General features: G+C 46.5%; 1 protein-coding gene across 4 annotated transcripts in view; it reads left to right on the top strand.

Annotated features, from left to right (window-relative positions):
* Positions 1–14,801, top strand: part of SLC44A3 (solute carrier family 44 member 3) — an 87,495-nt gene that overhangs the window by 61,724 nt on the left and 10,970 nt on the right. The window lies entirely within an intron of this gene.

Genomic DNA, 14,801 nt, shown 5'->3' with positions numbered 1-14,801 from the left:
TAACCCTTAGTCAAATTTACACAGAGCAGTATTTTTGTAAGTCAGCAGGCTGTTTTATAATTTAAATGTTCACAGTACTTGCTTAGAAAAGTACTTCTTATTTTTGCCCTTCTTCCTAATAAATGTACCAGTAGAAGTAAAGGGACTAATTAAGCCATCTATGTTTAATGTCTTATAAATACCTTTGTCTTAATACCTAATGTCTTAAGAATACCTTTCATTATTCGGGGGAGATTGTAGTCTTCTCATAGTAAAGCCCTATATTTAAGGCTCTTCTTAAGACTCTTGGCATACATTTTAGAGTGTGTTTAGCTTTTACTTGGATCACTTCAAGCAAGCATATATAAAGCACAGTAAAATACTATTGCACCTTTCAGAATGGTAGGTCCCATAGCAAGTCAAGCCAGACCCTGTGAATGTCTTGTCACAGTGTAATGTACCAGCCTCTCTCCTCTAGAATTCTGTGTACACATCCAGACACCAACTTATTCTATGAAGATGCTATTGAGATGCATTACAAATATGTGCTGTGATAAAATACATATACATGAAAATCAAGCTAAGATACATATAGACAGACTGGAAAGACGAAAGCAGTGGAACCTTTGATATATCAATATGTTGACCTCGTGGTCCTTTAGGGCCCTAAAGCTGAGTTGCTGTTCCCTCACAGTATTAGTAAATTCAGGTTCTCTGCATGTCCCTCTTTCACTGCTTCATAGACCCCTGGGGCGCTATGGATACTGCAGGGACCACCACTTCAGAAGAGGAGAGAAATGGGTGAGGAGGAGGAAGGATGGGCTCTGGGCTCATATCAGCATCACCACCTCCTGCCCCTGCCTCCAACCAGAGCAGCCCCACTTTCATCTGGTTGAGCAGTGGGATTCCACTGAAGGTTTCCTTTAAAGACAGGCTCTGCTGCTTGAACAGACTTGAAAGCCACTGTCTCAAACTATGTTCTTGCTTGTTTTCTCTGCCCTCTTATCCTAAGGGATGTACTTTCTGCATTCTGACGTTTCAGCATCTTATTTTAACCCTGTACCTTTACTTTTGGGAGTTCTAAATGTTTCCAGAATCATAAATAGTGTTAGTATTAATCACAGTATAATTATTATAAATTGTTGAAATCCTTTTAACAGACGTACAATGGGAATGATTCTTCCTGAATCAGAAAAAAGACTCAGCTAGCCTCGAGGATCCAGCTCATGGTGAATCAGTGTCGCAAACAGGGATAGGTCTTGGAATTTTTATCTTGGTGCCAGTGCCTGCGCCTAAACCAGCTGTCAGAGCAGCTTTTTAAAAAAGATATGTATATATATATTTTTTTTCATTCACTTATTTGGCTATGGGATATTCAGTCTTTGTTGTGGCATGTGGGATCTTTAGTTGTGGCACTCAAACTGTTTAGTTATAGCACATGGGATCTGTATCCCTAAGCAGGGGTGGAACCCAGGCCCCCTGAATTGGGAACTCAGAGTCTTGGCCCCTGGACCACAAGGGAGGTCCTTAGAGCAGCTTTAACATTGGGTGACTCCTATAGGACTGGGCACTGCCAGGTGATGTGGGCACTGCTGGGAAGCCTCAGGTTTAGGAGACTGAGACAGAAGAGGAGGAAAAATAAAAGAGAAAGAAGCAATGTGAATACTGATGAGGAGGGAAAGGTCACCTGTTGTCCAAACAACTCCTGGAAAGCGGAGTGAAATAAAGATTTATAGGGACTTCCCTGGCAGTCCAATGGTTTAAACTCTGTGCTTCCAATGCAGGGGGTATGGGTTTGATCCCTGATTGGGGAACCAAGATCCCATATGCCATGCAGCATGGTAAGAAAAAAAAAAAAAAGATTTGTAAGAATAAAGATGATTGTTGTGGAGTCATGGCCAGAGCTGTTGTCGGTCTCATTTGGCAATGGACAAAGGAAAGGGAGCTTAAAGTGAGAGAAGGAATTTAGATTAGCCTTTGAAAAATCTCCTGGCACTAGAATGAGTTGCTAGGAAAGATTTTCTCTGGAAATCCAATTTAAAAGAATTGAGGCTTTTTTTTTTTTTTAATTTTGCTAGTTTTGTGCAGAAAGAGCCGGGAAATGCTAGAGGAGAATGAGATCCATTTGTTACCATCAGAACCCAGATGCTCTTCTTTACTTAACATCAAGGAGCGGGCTGTGTTTCAGCTTTGCTGCTTAAAAGCCTAATCCATCTTGCACGGCCCTGGGAGGGAGGCTAGTGGCAGTTGCTGCATTTTGTCGATACCTAGCCTAAGAGGACAAGGCAATTCACCTGCAGGGTAGGGAATGAAATTCCACATCTCATCATTTCTCATTACTTGCCTCTCTACGTTATAAGTCCCAAGTGTGTGTACACCTCACACATTTATTTATCCAACATCTATTTATTTATGCTGTATTCAAACCATTAAGGTATAACGAGGAGGGGACTGTGGTGAAACAGAATCAATATAAAGCAAGTCAGGGCTTCAAGGAGCAGACAAACTAGTGTGGGGAATGGCGGAGACTGTGAGACACTTGCTTGGATATTTATATAACTGTATGTGCTGGAATGAGGTCTTTGAAGTTCAGGAAAGGGAGTCTTGGTATGGGGAGGTGCTTTGACTTGATGATTAGGAGAGCCTGCACTGAAGAGGTAGGATTTGTCAGGCATGAGCATGGACCACCACCGGAGGTCACAGCTGATAGCAACAACAGTAGCCGTGGCTTCTTGGCACTCACGGGCTTCCCAGGTGGCGCAGTGGTAAAGAATCCGCCAATACTGGAGATGCAAGAGACACAGGTTCAGTCCCTGGTTTGGGAAGACACCCTGGAGTAGGCCAGGACAACTGCTGCAGTATCCTTGCCTGGAAAATTCCACAGCAGGCTGCAGTCCATGGGGTCACCAAGAGTCGGCCACGCCTGAGCCCACAACGCATGCCCTCGACCCTCACTGTATGGCTAGCTGGGTGCTCAGCACTTTCCTGCAGTAAGTCAACTGTGAGTTTTCACTGCAGCCCCTTGAAATAGTCATCTCCAACATATAGATGAGGAAACCGAGGCTTAGAGAGGGCCTGTAGTTAGTTAGTGGTGGAACTAGGAGTTGAAGCCATATCCATGTTGCCCCTGGGACCCAAGCCCTGAACACTGTGCATTTTGAACAGTTAGAGAGGGAGTCACAGCCACTGTCTAGGGTGGGTCTCTTGAGCGCCTGCCCGAGCCAGAGTCTAGACTGGCTGTGAAGCAAGGCTGATTTCAGGCAGATTTTTGTGGAGGAGGACAGGAAAGGTGTGGGAACAATGAAGGGGGTGAAGGCTGGATCAGGCAATTATAAACCCAGAAAAGGCCAGTCGGGGTGGTCTAAGCCCACCTCCTCCCCTCAGGCATATCTGTGTCAGAGCTTCTGGGAGGCCGACTGGCCGGGCTATTCTCAGAGTTTTTCAGATGAGATCCTGCAGCCTCCCCCTCCCTTCCAGCACTTTGCAGGAGCCTGCTGAGAAATCCCTAAGTGGGACCTTGCAGGCTAGCCCATCAGCAGGAGGCTTATGGTCCACACATGGTTCCCCATGGAAATGCCTTCCTGAGTGCACATCTTGTGGATGGATGCAGACATCTGAACTAGTGCTGATGGTGGCTTTAGATCAGTGTTTGTTTCTCTAGGTTTGACACCAACTGGCGAGCTCACTGGTTTTGGAACCACCTTCCTGATGGTTCCAAACTGGTTAAATGTTCCAGAATGTTCTCTCTTCAATTCTTACAGACAAATGGTAGAATTTCATGGATTTTCATTTTCCCATTACAACTAAAGGCTTTTTACCAATCAGTAAAGTGCCTGGTATGTTTGCACATGCATGGTCGGTCACTCAGTTGTGTCAAACTGTTTGGGACCCTATGGACCGTAGCCCACCAGGCTCTTCTGTCTGCAGGATTTCCCAGGCAAGAATACTGGAGTGGATTTTAAAAAAAAAAAATAATGCTGGAGTAGGTTGCCATACCCTTCTTCAGGGGATCTTCCCAACCCAGGAATCAAACCCACATCTCCTGAATTGCAGGCAGATTCTTTACTGCTGAACCACCTTAAAGCTTATTGAAGTGTGTCATTTGAGAATCAAGTGGTGTTTTATTTAATTTCTTGAGGTCTCAAATTCATAATTCTGTTGAGATGTCTGACTGCCAAAGTGAAGCCTGTTGAGCATTCAAGGCTTGTGAGTGAGCCCAGGCAGAGCTGGGATTTTGCAAACTGGGGAAGGAACCTTTACTGTGGGTACCACCAGAGTCCCCTTGGTTTGGCTGTGTTGTTCAACTACAGTCCTACTTGTTTTGTTTCCTTCATTTCTGGTGAGTATTTGGCTGTTGTTTAATGCATTGTATGTTTATCATGTTGAGCATTGCCTTCCTTTTCAATTCTTTGCTCCTCTAGAAGTGGGAATGGCTGTAGAAAGTGAGCTATGGGCTGAGGTCAAACAGGTTTGGAAACAATTTCCAACCTGTCTCCTGGGAGGAGCTCTTAAGTAAAGGCAGCCCCTAGCCAAGTATAGCAGCAGTTGGTTTCTGCCTTCTTGATGGAACTTGGGTGAATCCCTCCACCTCACTGAGCTTCTGCAGAAGAGGGTCAGTTTAAATGACCTGAGGTCCTCATTGGGTGTGCTCAGCCTTGTCCTGGTGGCTTGCTGAGAGCTGGGGCACACAGGTACCATGTTACCACATTGCAGCTGTGACACGCTTTGTGTGGAATGTGGGGCAGGCTGGAAAACCTGAACTGTGTGTCTTCCCATTGTGTCCAGAAGGTCAGGATCTTTTTCTTTTTAATATTTATTTATCTACTTATTCAGCTGCACCGGGTCTTAGTCGCAGCATATGGAATCTAGTTCCCTGACCAGTTCTAGAACCCAGGACCCCTGCATGGGAGCATGGAGTCTTAGCCACTGGACCACCAGGAAAGCCTGAATCTTTTTTTTCAAGTTGTTATTCTTATCTATGGTGAGGACTTACCCTGGGATCACAAAGTGGGTGACGCTTTATGTTGCCTAGATCTCAAGCCTCCAGAATCTTGTCAAGTGGACTGAGGATGTGAGTGAACCACTATCTTCATTCCCTTATGGCAAATCTCCTAACACTGCTGCTGTAATGACAGCAACAAATACATCCAACTGGTGACCAGATGCCAGTAAAATGCTGGTCACTTCAGTCATTCTTAACAGTGGAGGGCAGTATCCAGAAGCTTTTACCCCCCCATTTCTACTGCGGGCCACTATGCAGGGTAGCTGGGTGAATCTCTGCTGTTTCTCCTGGTCAGCGACTTGAGAGGATGGGGTGACTCAGACCTGCCTTAATGCAGCCCATCAAGCTGCCAGCCGCTTTACTGAGACGTCTGTCTAGATATGAAATATCAAGAAATGCATGCAGAGATTATTGCCTCTTAGCATTTGACTGGAAATGCCCTTCTTGACTTCTGACTAACAAATATACTGGTCAGAAGAACTCCAGATAATCCTGTTGAATCCAGTATGGAAAAAAACTTGCTGCTACTTGGCAGACATATACATGTCTCCCCTCCCTAATTCATACCCCAGCCCACACTGCCTGCCACTGCTTGTCTTTCAGGGCACAGAAAGTTGGTCTTTGTCGTCTAAGGCTTTGTGGCAGACTTAACTCTGTAAAACCCCAAAAACCTTCTCTCTCCCTTCACCACCTCCCTTGAAGTTAGCTCGATTTCAGTGCTTCTCTTTCTCACAGTCCATCAAGAGTGAAGGCACTCGGTGACTTTTCTGTGTCTGGTTTTGGTTCATCCTTAGCCAGCTGGCGAACCTCCAAGGACTCCTCTCTTCTCCCCAGAGCAGCATGTGCAGCTCAGAAAAGAAAAGTAATGAATATTGTGCAATTCCTCCAGGTTGATTATGAAAATGATGTAAAGGTTCTTAAGAGGACGTGGTTCTTGGAGTAGTTGACATTGCCTCATCACAGGGCATCCAGACAGCTGTCCTTTCCATGACAGTGGCGGTTCCGAATCCTGCCACCCCCACCGACTGGCTTAGAGCTATTCTGGGGTGGCCAGCTGACGGCGAGAGCCCTGGAGAGATGCCTCTGTGTGAGCATGGGGTAGAAGGAAACACACACGTGTGTCAATATGATCATTTACATTAAAGCCCATTTATAGACGATGGTAATCCTCACAGCCCAGCTGTTTTGTGCCAAATGCTACTGTCCTGACTTTAGATAGAAAGGAATTAAGACACCTATCTATCAGAGGCCCCAGACTGTCTGGGAGAAAACTGACTGTATCCTCATGTTTCCTGGTGTGTGGCTCAGAACCTGCTGGACTGAGGACCCTGGCTTTATGTGGCTTCCTGGGGAGCAGCCTTGCTGGAGCCCAGCTCCCACCTGCCGTGGGTGTGTTGCAAGGCTCAGACATCAAGAGGGTGTGGCCCTAAAGCCTTCTGCCCCAAGTGGGCCTCTGCAGCCTCTCGTCCTTCTGGGGAAAGGCCCAGTACACAGTTGCCATCTGTCTTTCCCGACTTGAAATTCTTCTACCTTCTCAGAGAAGCAGTTACTGTTTGTTGAATGAATGATGGCCTTGTTATAGGGAAGGAAAGGTGAGTTATGTCGGGACCCCTCAGCTAATCAGAAAATGCTCCTGGGACACAACTATTGGGCTCCCTCCAAGGTGTGCAGCAATTTCCCAGGTGGCTCAGTGGTAAAGAAGCCACCCGACAATGCAGAAGACACGGGGTCTATCCCTTTGTCAGGAACATCCCCTGGAGGAGGAGATGGCCACTCACTCCAGTATTCTTGCCTGAAGAATTCCATGGATAGACAAGCCTAGCAGGCTACTATCCATGGAGTCACAAAGAATTAGACATGACTGAACACACACACATGTGCACACACACATGTGCACACACACACACACACATATACAAGGTGTGCAGCTCCTCAAGACAGGAATACCTCCCAATTATCAGGCACTGTGTGTGCCAAGCACCAAGCTGTAACTGCTTCACATGTATTAACTCCCTTCATCTTCACAAATAATCCTGTGAGAAAGGTACAGTTATCACCCTTTTTCTTCTTCTAGTAGAAGATGACACTTAGATTCAGAGAGGTTAAGTAGCAACTTGCTCCAGGTTCAGTTCAGTTCAGTCGCTCAGTTGTGTCCGACTCTTTGCTACCCCAAGGATGGCAGCACGCCACGCTTCCCTGTTCATCACCAACTCCCGGAGTTTACTCAAACTCATGTCCATTGAGTCGGTGATGCCATCCAACCATCTCATTCTCTGTCGTCCCCTTCTCCTCCTGCCTTCAATCTTTCCCAGCATCAGGGTCTTTTCCAATGAATCAGTTCTTCACATCAGGTGGCCAAAGTATTGGAGTTTCAGCTTCAGCATCAGTTCTTCCAATGAATATTCAGGACTGATTTCCTTTAGGATGGACTGGTTGGATCTCCTAGCTGTCCAAGGGACTCTCAAGAGTCTTCTCCAACACTGCAGTTCAAAACCATCAATTCTTAAGCGCTCAGCTTTCTTTACAGTTCAACTCTCACATCCATACACAGCTACTGGAAAAGCCGTAGCTTGACTAGACAGACTTTTGTTGGCAAAGTAATGTCTCTGCTTTTTAATAAGCTGTCTAGGTTGGTCATAACTTTTCTTCCAAGGAGCAAGCGTTTTTTAATTTCATGCCTGCAGTCACCATCTGCAGAGATTTTAGAGCCCAAGAAAATAAAGTCTGTCACTGTTTCCACTGTTTCCCCATCTATTTGCCATGAAGTGATGGGACAAGATGCCATGATCTTAGTTTTCTGAATGTTGAGTTTTAAGCCAATTTTTTCACTCTCTCCTTTTTCACTTTGATCAAGAGGCTCCAGGTTACACAGAAGGAAAGTACAAGAGTAAGGTTTTGGGGACATAATAAGTCACCCCCTCTTCCTAATAAAGTTCTGAACAGAGAGATCCAAGAGACAGCAGATGAAGATTAAAAATACCACCTTGAATATCTAATGGCTGGAGTGGAAAGCACATTGTAAAAGCAGGTTATTAATGTTTCACCCTTGAAATGAAGAGACCAAACCATTCTCTTCCCAGGTCCAGCTAACAGCGTACCCCAGCACCTGAAGTCTCCCCTGTAAACTCAGTGAGTAAGCTGAGAAGGTGTGTTCCCAGTGGCAGGTGGATCCCAAAGTGCTGAGCCAGCCTGTGCTCTGCCCTTCCCCCCAAACTCTCAGGACATGTTGCCTTACTGTTCTTTGTCCCTTCCCATCGTGGCATGTTCTAGGTATGCTGCAAAAATGCTGAGGGAGGTGGCCTGTGGTTTTAACTTTGATCTATGGAAACTGAATTTTGAGTCAGCAAAATCCAATTTTCCTATAAATAAGGAAGCAGGTGACCCCTGCAAACACTGAGCTCCAGTGAACAGTGTTTGACCTGCAGTGGAGGCAGTCGCCCGTTGACTCCTCCTGTGTTCTTCACACCCGCAGTCTAGTGCCTGTTGTGGGTACCACACTTACAACGGAGGCTGGGTCATCATCTGAAATGGTGGCCCGGGTCGGGGCCAGGCAGGGGGATGGTTCAGATGGAAGATAGAACTTCACAATCCAAGTTTGCAACATTATCCTAAGTGCTTAAGAAACAGAAAGATTATAGATTAGCTTTGACATTTCCCAAATTCATTTAGTGTGGGAAATGAAATTAAACCATCAACTAGCTCTTACCTCAAATCTAATCTTCCTCATGATGGAGAGCAGGTGTCTTCATGTCATTTCTCTTTATCTGCATCTGCTTCTGGAACAGAGTTGTCTGAGGCTCAGACTGCCCACCTCTGAAGCCACGCCCTCTCCTCCTCACTGCCATACCCTTCTAAGGGGCTGTCGCTCCCCAACTGTTTTTTTCTTGGGCATTAGACCTGTTGGGAGAAGGTGTTGATTGTTGGCCAGAGACTAGAGAATGCATTCATAATTTTTTTTTTTTTTTTAAAGAAGAAGGTGGTGTGAGTCACAGTGGTGGAGGGAGTAAAAGCCACTTTGATGTGGCAGGTACTGATTTCACATTCTGCTACAAGCTAGAGCCTGACGGTGTTCCGGGCTGCCACTACCACCATGTGAGTCTCAGCTTTGACTGACTTCCACACGGATGTGAACCACAACCACAATCTCAGATGTGCAAGGAATATTATATCATGACTCTTAACCTCATTTCTGGCTGTGAACTCCCATTCCATTGAACTGGCAGAAAGTCTAATCCATTGTTCTTGGGCTATCCCTCACTGGTGTTATACAAAGTATCAGGTAGCCCGGGGCATTAGTACACACAGCTTGCCGTTGAGACATCCATCCTCCTATCCTCATGGCTCCTTCAGGCCCTGCTGGGGAAGCAGGAGTCTTCTGGAAGGCCATTTATGGCCCTGTCTGCCTAGATGTGCCTGTGGGTAGAGTAACCAACCCTCTTGCTTTGCCTGAGATTGTTCTGATTTTAGTTCTGAAAGCCCCAGGTCTCTGAAACCTCCTCCTGCCCAGCAAACCCAGACCCTAGGGATGGACACTTCCATTTAGAGTCCTGCCACTTCTCCATGCTCTGTTAAAAAAAAAAAAAAAAAGGCAGACCTGGACATGTGTTTGGAACCCACAGATCTCTCCTTCTCCTTCCCCAGTTCAATGGGGTCTCATTTTCTAACTGGGGGATAGAGGAAGACCACGCCCACCTTTTGTTCCCAGACACTGGGGTCATGTTGGGAACCCCTTTCCTTCACCTTCTTCACTGGTAGGAAAGGTTTAGAGAGCTAAAATTTTGGAAATCAAAAGCCAGTGAGAATTTCACACTGAGTGTCTGCTTAGTACCCTACCCCCAGCTCCCTCCCCTCACCTGGGGGAATGAGCCACAGATTGAGTCCTGTGGGAATGAGGCAGACAGACCAAAATGAGAAAACAGATGCAGAAAGAGAAACAGAAGTCATGAGAGCAAAGTGAACCATCACACACACTGGGGACCGCTAGACAGTCCTCCTTCCATTTAAGGGCTCATCTCTACCAACATTGCAGAAATGAGGTCTGTGAAAAATAGGAGAGGAAGTGACTAAGAGCGTTTTGGCACAGTTAGCATTTTTATCTAGGCAGGGCTAGAAAATTCCTTAAAGTTTTGTCAAGTGGATCCAGTCTTTGAAATTCTTCTCCCTCCTTTTGCCTTTTCCAGGAGGCCTCAACTGGCACAGGGGTGGGGCAGGGAGAAGCATTTGCTAGACTTGCATTCATCCAAGGAGTGAGACAGCTGAGGCCGGATGACTTCATCAGGAAGCATCTTGGTGGGGGCAAGAAGAGCCCTCGGGGACTGTTGGCCCTGCCAACATCTTGCCTCCATTAAGGCAGCAATAAAGAAACTTCGTGAGGTCCAAGAACACAAACCTGTCAGCCTGGCTCAATGCCTGGTGCCCAGCAGAGGCACACCCTCCATACGTGTCTTTGGATGGGAGGATGAGCCCCTGTTTCTCAGCACCAGCCCTGGGTTGTGCTGCCTTCACACAGCCTAGAGCATCTGCTAGGAATATCAGGGAGACAATAAAGAAAAATGCAAGCTCATAAGAGGTGCCCTCGCTTGTTGGAGCTGCCCTGACAACACCTAGGACTGACTGTAAGGGAATCTGCTTTCTGAGCAGAAGTGCTAGTGGTTAGAGGAGGCCAGAATGGAAGAGCAAGTAGTCTTTGGAGCTTCAGGAAGAAGAGATCTGTTATTACAGCCAGTGTCTTTAAACAGATGCATTTTTCTTATAAGAGAGTTTCCATTGCCTGCTGGGCCAAGCATGCGCAGAACAGTGATTACCCCCAGCAACCTCTCAATCGATTACCAGGCTCTCTGTCAGCAGGCCTCACAGGTCAACTGTTGCTTTGCCCATCCCACTCCCATCAACAGCATGTTCATAAAGGGACATGCACCTGACTTAGAAATTATTCCCCCAAAGTGTGCAATATATGAAAACATGTAAACATTCCCATTTCTGTTCCCCATCTCCCTCTTGCCACTTCCTTGGGCCTGAGCTTCAAATCAAAGATGTTTGACATTCTCTTGAGAACCAATCTTCTTGGGTCTGTGAAAAACATAGCCATTTCAGCTCAGACGGTTGCTCAGTCGTGTCTAACTCTGCAACCCCATGGACTATAGTCTGCCAGGCCCCTCTATCCATGGGATTCTCCAGGCAAGAATACTGGAGTGGGTTGCCATTTCCTCCTCCAGGGGATCTTCCCGACCCAGGGATCGAACCTGTGTCTTTTGCGTCTTCTGCATTGGCAGGCAGATTCGTTACCACTGTGCCACCTAAGAAGTCATTTTTTTATGGTCTGTCAGGCACCCTGGTAAACATGTACATACATGGTCTAAGTTTGTCCTCTCAAGGACACCGTGCAGGTGTTACTGCCACTGTACAAATGAGGAAGCTGAGGCCAGAGGCTGAAGAGCTTACCCAGGATGCTAGCTGCTATGTGGGGATCCTATGACTTCAAGTCTGTAGCCCTACTGGCTTCACTGAGCTACCTGGAGTTCCCTGTCAAGGGTAAGAGTAAGGAGGAGACGAAATTAATGGTCTTCACTCACCAGGGACAGCCAATCCATTTAGTCTTCTTTCTAATAAAGCCTAATGTCAGAAAATAGTAGGAGCATTTCCCATCCCCTATATTTCCCTTTGCCCAGATCCACAACTTTAATTTTGCCATACGGACGCCCAAGCCTCCCTTTGCCTCCCTGTTTTCCACCACCAATGATTTCCAGGTCAGATGAGGCTGAAGCAGGGAGAGCCCTCCCTAAGGGCCTGGGGGAGGCAGGCGGCACTCCTGCACAGCCCTGTATCCAGGGCCTGCTCATCACTAAGCACTGCATCCTTGTCCTGGCGGGTTTCCCTGGAGGGGCACAGAGCTCTGCTAACATATCAGTGATGGCCAAGTTCAGCAAGATGCAGTGGCCTGACTTGGCTTTTTATGGATGTGGGGAGAGGAGAGGGCATGAGTGTGAATATCCAATTCATGTCCATTTTTTATCACCTCTGCCTGGTCATTTAGCCTCTTGAGACTTCTGCTTCCTCATTAGTCAAATGAAAGGGTTTTCCAGGGTGGCATCTGGGATAACCTTTTAATCCTAACATTCTACTGAACCAATGAATTGAGTCTGACTTTGGATGAAGAATTATTTGGAGGCCATTCTTGGTTTGCAGAAAGCATCTTCCTTTACGCATTCAGTGTGCATGAGCCTCGCAGAGAGGACATTTCAGCTGAGGGCCTCCCCTGACCCCCTACTCCGTGCCCTGCAGGACAGAGGCAGAGCCGCTGGCCCAGAGCTGAGTGTCAGGCAGCAGAGACAGTGGCTGCGCTGCGTACATGCCACTCAGTAATTAAGACTGTCACTATGGAAGAAGCTGTATATGTTCAAACTTCTGATAAAGTAACGGCAATAACGAAACACACTAAACTCGGGAGGCAGGAAAAAAACGGAGGAGGATTCATCTTTCACCATCCGTGCTGCTGAAACTTAAGCCATGGTGTTAAAAAATAAGCCCTCTAACCTCTTAACGTTTTTCACAATAATTTTAGAAAGATTGTTTTTTGTTAGAAACCGAAGTCTTGTGTGTGAAGATATTTGTCTGACATTCAAATAGTCCTGCAGTTTCAGTTTCGTTTTGTTAAAGTCGAATTCACATTCGTGCTTTCATTTAACAGTACTTTTTGTTTCCGGTTTTAGGACCCATGCTTGCCTGCCCATCCATCCTCTCTTCTGTCTGTCTCCCTGCTGTGTAGCTTTGTGGGGAAACACTGGGGTGAAGTCCAAGTAATATTAGCAATGGTTATTTCTGAGGGGAGGAGTCAGAGTAACTTTTTCTTGCTTTCTTGTTTGTCTCTATGTTGATTGATTTTCTTTAAAGACGAGCATGGAAATGATAGAGCCATTCTTCTAAAAAAATAAGCAAAAGGAAAATACATTTTAAAGGAGCAAACAGGACCACACTGCCTCTGTGTGTGTGTGTGTGTGTGTGTGTGTGTGTTAGTTGCTCAGTCGTGTCTGACTCTTTGCAACCACAGGTTGTAGCCTGCCAGGCTCCTCTGTCCACAGAATTCTCCGGGCAAGAATACTAGCACCCGGCTTTACTGGCAGTATCAGGCCCCAGCCAAGGCAAGTTTCTTCCTCACCCACCTCCCGCTCCCAACCTCGAAGGGTCTGGCAGGTTTCTGCACTCCCCATCTCCCTGGACTTGAGTAACTGGTGAGCGGTGAACTCCTGGACGGATCCGAGCGGCAGATGCCAGGCCCGGAGGCTGTGCCCCTTCTTCCTTAGCATGTGTTTGTGATAAAGACGGAGCTGAGAGGAAAGTCACTTGCGATGGTTCCCGCACGTCTTACCAGAAAGGACCAGGACGGCTCTGGGCACAGATTTCACTGTATTTCTTTCAGTCCCTCGGAAAGTATGAACACCAGTGTTATTTATTCATCATCCAGTGTCTCAGGTTTGTTTTCATAGTTCTTGTTTTATTTTGAGTTAATAAATATCAGGATTTTGTGAGGAAGGCACTCCAGAAATAAAGCTGACTATTCACGGCAGGGCTTTTGGCAAACGCCTTTCCTCCTGTGCAGAGGGAAACTGTTTACCTTTCTGAAGAGTCAACAGAAGCTCGGGTTCACAGTTCTGCCACCAGAAGAAGGGCCCGCTTCAGTTTCATAGGCGGACTAATGGCTGCCCTTCGCTGATGAAGGGCGCGGAGTGGACGGGGCTGGCTTCCGGCTTGAGTTAAGGAGGGAAAATGTGCTTTCTGTGTAAAAGCTGCAATTAACATTCTTGGACAACTCTCAGAGTGAATCAAAGAAACAGTCCAACTTTTCTGTTGCCTAAAATTACACTTTAATCTCTTTCCTTTCTCTTCAAAAATAAGAATTCTCTGTGAGATGGGAATAATATACCCCTGGTGATTATTTCACTGAACTGTGGTGAGAAGCACATCAAGCAAGATGATGGCAGGAGGGTGCCTGGTCCACTTTGAAGTGCTGTAAAGACATGAAGCCTCTCTAGTGAGAACCTGAGAGCGGGTGTTAGTGTGAAGTGACGTTACTCAGCGGGGCTGGTGAGCCAGTCTGTGGAGGCAATGTTAACAGGAACCCAGCCTCTTTCTACTAACCCATCCTGCCACATCCTTGGGTCTTTTTAATGATATGTCTCCTGAGAGCACCACTTTATTATTTTGAATCTTTTGGAAGGAAGCACAAAGTACAGCTCAAAGTAAATGTTTTCCTGATGGGCCTGAATGAGTCAGAGGTCCATTTCTTGTAAGTGATGCAGCGTTGGTTGCATGCGTGTGTCGGGGGTATGCTACCCAACCTCTCTGCGCTCTAGTTCTCATCATCCACTTGTGGTTGCTAAGAGGATTAAATGTTTTCAGGGGAATATAGAACAAGGCCTAGCACATAGTATGTACTCTGTGAGTGCTTGCTGTTTTCAGTTATTTATTTACACACAGAAGTTGCACACCTGCCTACTGATAGCAAAAGAAAAAAAAAAGGCCGCAGGAACAAATTAGGAAGCTGCTTCCAGGTTTCTGGCAAGCAGACATATCCCTAAGGCATCCCTTGAAGTGGGGTAGAAGGGAGCAGAGTACCTGGCATGAGTTCATTTTGGGGGAATCTGGCCCCTGGTTTCTGATAGCTAATGATACCAATGTGCTCAGTTTGAGTAGTCACAGTGTTGCAGGAAGGGGGACCCCTTCCAGGGCCTGAAACTGGGCTCTTGTCTAACACTCAGAAATGCATTGTCTGAGGAGACACATGTGCTGACAAAGCAAGAGATTTAATTGGGAAAGGGTGGCT

This window comes from Oryx dammah, unplaced genomic scaffold (assembly GCF_014754425.2).
Source record: "Oryx dammah isolate SB20612 unplaced genomic scaffold, SCBI_Odam_1.1 HiC_scaffold_28, whole genome shotgun sequence".
Classification (NCBI taxonomy): Eukaryota; Metazoa; Chordata; class Mammalia; order Artiodactyla; family Bovidae; genus Oryx; species Oryx dammah.
Note: the sequence above shows the minus strand (reverse complement) of the source record. Positions and strands in the feature narration are given on the sequence as shown.